We start from the raw sequence: 6,559 nt of genomic DNA on the forward strand, positions 1-6,559 counted from the left end.
GTTGTAATAGATGTTAGCATTAATATTCATGTTTTTTAAAACACCATCCTTAGGTTGCCCAGATAATGATGTTGCATTTAATAATTTAGAATATCAAACAATTTATATCAGAGAAAAAGAACACATAGCTAAATTGTAACTAGGAAGCAGTTTTTGATGTGCCTATAGCATTATCATAACTTTTAAGTTGTAGTTGTAATAGCAAATAAAAGTAGTCTGGGAGTGAGTGGTCATTCATAAGCCAACTTTTGGGACTGAATTGCCTCTCTTCACCTCCATTAACTGCTCAGACAAGAATTAAAGGTGGGAAGATGCCATCTGTGAATTGCACTCGATTCTGACATACAGAATTTTCACTCCTTTTCTAACAACGTTTTAACAAGCAAAGAAGCACACTTTTGCAAAGGTGTATGCAGAAATGCCATGTGATTCCATTTCAGTAATTATGATAGCCATAAAATAATTATTGTTTCCTTTTTTTTTTTTTTTTTTGAGGCTTCAGAGAGATCTCAGGAAGGACAGCTAAAAAAGTAATGTCAGATTGATCTACAGGATGTGATTCAAAGGGCCCTGCTGTTAGCAGGTTTTTCTGAAGAAGAATGCCTTCAAGAGTTGACATATTTTTATTATAGTGCTTACATGAAGCTCTGAAACCTCAGGAATTGTTATAGAAATGGTACTGGGACTGAGTCCAATGAACAAAAAATTGAAAAAAAATAAGGGTTTCTGAAAAAATGATTATAGGATGTTTTTCATTTATTCTGAAAATGTAGTGAAATATATTGATACACTCTTTAATGTTACACTAACCTTACATTTCTGGAATAAACCCAACTTGGTTGTGATAAATAGCCATTTGTATATATTTCTGGATTCAGTATACTAATATATTATTACAATTTTGCATATTGTTTATTTATGAAATTGGCTAGTGATTTTCTTCTTGTAATGTTTTGAGATGTTTTAAAGGCTAATTTAAAAAGTTTAAGACTGTTTTTCTTCTACTCTTTAGAAGCGTTAAGAGTAATCTTGTTAAGATTGACATATGTCTTCTTAAATAATTGGTAGAATTCACAGATTACCAAACAAAATGGGCCTTTATGGGAAGATTTTAAATTATGTATTCAGTTTCTTTAACTGACACAAAATTATTTACATTTTCTGTTTCTTTTGTGAAGATTTTCTCTTTTTTTTTCTTTCTTTTTTTTTTTTTTTTTTTGGCTGTATGCCCAACAAAGGCTTGAATTCATGACTCTGAAATCAAGAGTTGCATGCTCTACTGACTAAGCCAGCCAGGCACTCCATTTTGCGAAGATTTTCTAAGGTTTTGCTTTTCCAGGCAATTGTCCATTTTACTTAAATACTCAAATTTATTGGCATGTAGTGATTCATAATAGCCTTTTATGGTTTTAAATGTCTGCACCTGTAGTGTTTTCACCTTTCTCATATCTAATAAGCATATGTTCTATTTCTCTTTCCTTATAGATAGATAGCACATATACTGATAAGGAGATCGAACAGTTGTCAAAAATATCCCAGTGAAGAAAAATCCAGGGCCGGATGGCTGTACTGATGAAATTGACCAAACATTTAAAGAAGTAAAACCAATACTTCTCAAACTATTAAAAAGAGAGAAAGAGAGAGAGAGACAGAGAGAGAAAAGAACACTTCCAAACTCATTTTATGACGCCTGCAGTATCCTGATACCAAAGCCAGATAAGGACATTACCAGAAAAGAGAACTATAGGTCAATATCCCTGATAAATATAGATGCAAATATGCTCAATAAAATACTAGGAAACTGATTTCAGTAGCACAATAAAAAGACCATTCATCATGATTAAGTGGAACTTATGTGGATGCAAAGATGTTTCAACATACACAAACAATGTGATACTTCACATTAATTGAATGAAAGAAAAGAACCATATAATTTTCTAAATAGATGCAGAAAAAAAGTATGTGGCATAATGTAACCTCTATTCATGATTAAAAAAATACCTAACAAATTAGGCATAGAAGGAACATATCTCAACATAATAAAGGTCATTATAAGAAGCCCACAGCTAACATCATACTCAATGATGAAAGGTCAAAATCTTTTCCTCTAAGGTCAGAAACAAAAGTGCCCACTCTCACCACTTAGATTCAACATAGTACTAGAAGTTCTAGCTAGAACAATCAGGCAAGAAAAATAAATAAAAGTCATCAGAATTGAACAGAAAGAAATAAAATCACTATTTGCAGATGACATGATTTTATTTCACTATTTTTAGGATTTTTTATGTTAAGTGTTTATTTTAATTCCAGTTAGTTAACATACTGACATGATTTTATATACAGAATATCCAAAAAAATCAACCAAAAAACTGTTAGAATTAACCAACATTCAGAAAGTTGCAGGATAAAAAGTTAACATACAAATAATCAGTAGTGCTTCTATACACTAACAACAAATTTTTTGAAAAGGAAATAAAGAAATTGATCCCATTACAATAGCATCAAAAACAATGAAATATTTAAGAATAAATTTTACCAATGAGGTGAAAGATCTTTACTATGAAAACTACAAGATTTTAATGAAAGAATTAAAGAAGACACAAATAAATGAAAAAATATCCTGTGTTGTTTTGTTTTTTTTTTTTTTTCAACGTTTATTTATTTTTGGGACAGAGAGAGACAGAGCATGAACGGGGGAGGGGCAGAGAGAGAGGGAGACACAGAACCGGAAACAGGCTCCAGGCTCTGAGCCATCAGCCCAGAGCCCGACGCGGGGCTCGAACTCACGGACCGCAAGATCGTGACCTGGCTGAAGTCGGATGCCTAACCGACTGCGCCACCCAGGCGCCCCAAATTAATATTGTTTAAATGTAAATACTACCAAAGCCACCTACAGATTCAATGCAATCCTCTTCAAGATTGAAATAGTATTCATTACCAAAAAAGGAAAAAAATACTCCTAAAATTTACATGAAATTGCAAAGAAAAAAAAAAAAGAAAGAAACCAAAGAGCCAAAGAAATCCTAAGAAGAACAAAGCAAGAAGCATCAGACTTTCTTTTTTAAAGCTATACTATAAAGCTGTAATAATTAAAACAATATGGTACGGGTATAAAAACAGACAAATAGACCACTGGAACAGAATTGAGAACTCAGAAATAAACTCAGGCATGTATGATCAAGTAATATTTGACAAGGGAGTCAAAAACACTCAGTGGAGACAGTCTCTTTAATAAATGGTTCTGGGGAAACTGGATATTCATATATGAGAATAAAACTTGAGGCCTATCTTACACCACTCAGAAAAAATAACTCAAAGTGGATTAAATACTTAAATGTAGGACCTGAAGCCATGAAACTCCTAGAGAAATATATAAACAGTCTCCTTGATTTGGGTCTTGGTAATGAGTTTTTTAAGAAATTATGCCTAAAGCAAGAAACTAAATTAAAAATAAATGTGAGTACATCAGAATAAAAACCTTCTGCACAAGACTGTAACCATCATCAAAGTGAGAAGAGAATCTGCAGAATGGTAAATAATATTTGCCAACCATATATTTGAGAAGAGGTTAATATCTGAAATATACAACACACTTCTACAACTCAATGGCAAAAACCCCCAAATAATTCAATTTTAAAAATGGGCAAAAGATCTGAGTAGAAATTTTTCAAAAAATATACAAATGGCTAACATCTATGAAAGATGTATAACATCACTAGTCATTAAGGAAGTAAAAATTAAAACCACAATGAGATATCACCTCACACCTACTAAGAGTAGCCACCATCAAGAAGACAAGAGGTAACAAATGCTGGTGGGATGAGGACAAAAAAGATCTCTTGTACATTGCTGGTGGGATTGTAAATTGGTACAGCCATTATGGAAAACAATATAGAGGTTTTTCAAAAAGGTAAAAATACAGGGGCACCTGGGTGGATCAGTCAGTTAAGCATTTGACTCTTGATTTTGGCTCAGGTCATGATCTCACGGTTTGTGAGCTCAAGCCCCGTGTCAGGCTTCACGCTGAACTGTCTGTGTGAAGGGTGCCTGGGATTCTCTCTTTCCCTCTCTTTCTGCCCTTCCCCCAATCACACACTCTCTCTTAAAATAAATAAATAGACATTTAAAACAATATTTAAAGTAAAAATAGAACTAACATATGATCCAGAAATTCCATTTCTAAAAATATATCCAAAGAAACTGAAAACACTAACTAAAAAAGATATCTGCACCCCATGTTCATAGAAACATTATTTATAATAGCCAAGACATGGATGAATGGATAAAGAAGTTGTGATACACACCCATACACACATTCAAACATTTTATACATCCAACAGAGAATTGTGCAGCCATTAAAAATAAGGAAATCTTACCATTTGTGACAACATGGATGAAACTTGCAGGCATTATGTTAAGTGAAATAAGTCATACAGAGAAAGACAAATATTGTATGATCTCACTTATATGCAGAATCAAAAAAAACTTACAGAAAAAGAGATCAGATTTGTAGTAATCAGAGGTGAGGGTTAGAGGAGGAGGTATCAAAAGGTACAAACTTCTAGTCATAAGATAAATAAGTACTAGGGATCTAATATACAACATGATGTTAACACTGCTATATGATATAAAGGAAAGTTGTTAAGAGTAAATCCTAAGAATTCTCATCACAAAGACAAGGGTTTTTTCTTTTGTTTATAGTTATATGGCATTATGGATATTAACTAAACATACTGTGGTAATAATTACACAATATATGTCAAATAGAACATCATGATGTATATCTATATGCAATTATTTCCCTGCAAAACTAGAAAATATGCTTAAAATATCTATGAATGTTATTTTCCCAATTTGCCTAAAAGGACAAAATAAAGTATAAGATCATCTCAATTTAAGCTAGAAAAACTTCTCAGGTTATTTAAATTTTTCCTGAACTTTTTGGTAGTCCATAAATCTAAGATACTGAAGTCATCTCTGATTAGCAGGAAAGAGCAATCCAGTGGATTTGTGCCCGAGGCACTAATGAATGTGAAAGTAATCCATATAAAATTTCATTTAGTTGCAATAATGAAATAAATTTTAAAAAATTACATCAAATCTTTCTCCTATGCAATCAAAACCATATGTTTTTAAAACTATGTTTTTGCATATTATTTAAACAACATTTTCAGGGCTTTATTCACTTTGTGGCCACTAATCTTAGTACTTATGGAAAACAATATTTGTAATGTCATTAAGACAGTATTTTTTACATCACTGCTATTTATTAATGGAAAATTCAACTAATTTGCAGGGAATATTTCAGTACACAAAACTTGGCGGGAATTCCGAAAATAGTTATTACTATATTACAGCTATTATAGAAATGGATAAGAGGCGTCTGGGTGGCTCAGTCGATTAAGCTCGGACTTAAAAAAATAGATAAAAAAATAAAATGAAAAAGAACAGATGCCTTATGTCAGAAAAAAAATTATCAATAATTACCTATCCATAAAACTCTAATTAATTGGGGTGCCTGGGTGGCTCAGTGGGTTAAGTGTCCGACTTCAGCTCAGGTCATGATCTCATAGCTTATGGGTTCAAGCCCCAAGTCTCACTCTTTGCTGACAGCTCAGAGCTTGGAGCCTGCTCCGGATTCTGTGTCTCCCCCTCTTTTTCTATTCTTCCCCCACTCATGCTCTCTCTCTCTCTCTCTCTCTGAAAAATAAATAAACATTAAAAATTTTTTTAAAACCTCAATAAATTTACTTTTGATAAGTGGCTTATTACTTAACTGAGTGATTTTTAACATATTTCTAAAGAACAGCTTATTTGGTTGCCTATGGATCAACAACTTTTGGCAATAGCACAATGTTTGTGAGGATTTTGTAAAGTGAGTTTTTAAATATTTGTGTGAATGAAATAAATATATATTTAATAGATACACCTAGGCTAATCCTCCTTATAAAATATCTGAACATTGGGGCTCCTGGGTGGCTCCATCAGTTGAGCGTCCGACTTTGGCTCAGGTCATGATCTCATAGTTTGTGAGTTCAAGCCCCCATTGGGCTCTGTGCTGACAGTTCAGAGCCTGGAGCCTGCTTTGGATTCTGTGTCCCCCTCTCTGTGCCCCTCTACCATTTGTGCTCTCTCTCTGTCTCTCAAAAATAAAATAAATAGGGGCGCCTGGGTGGCGCAGTCGGTTAAGCGTCCGACTTCAGCCAGGTCACGATCTCGCGGTCCGGGAGTTCGAGCCCCGCGTCAGGCTCTGGGCTGATGGCTCGGAGCCTGGAGCCTGTTTCCGATGCTGTGTCTCCCTCTCTCTCTGCTCCTCCCCCCGTTCATGCTCTGTCTCTCTCTGTCCCAAAAATAAATAAACGTTGAAAAAAAAATTAAAAAAAAAAACAAAAATAAAATAAATAAATGTAAGAAAAAATAAAATAAAATATCTGAGCATAGCTACATAATGGAAAAGACTTTGTATTTTTAGTAAATTGTAAGTTAAAAATGGAATTCTGTTTATTCATTCAGTAAACATATTAGTTTCAATTGTATACCAGAAATAACAGTAAATAAA

Source organism: Lynx canadensis, chromosome F2 (assembly GCF_007474595.2).
Source record: "Lynx canadensis isolate LIC74 chromosome F2, mLynCan4.pri.v2, whole genome shotgun sequence".
In the NCBI taxonomy this organism is placed as follows: Eukaryota; Metazoa; Chordata; class Mammalia; order Carnivora; family Felidae; genus Lynx; species Lynx canadensis.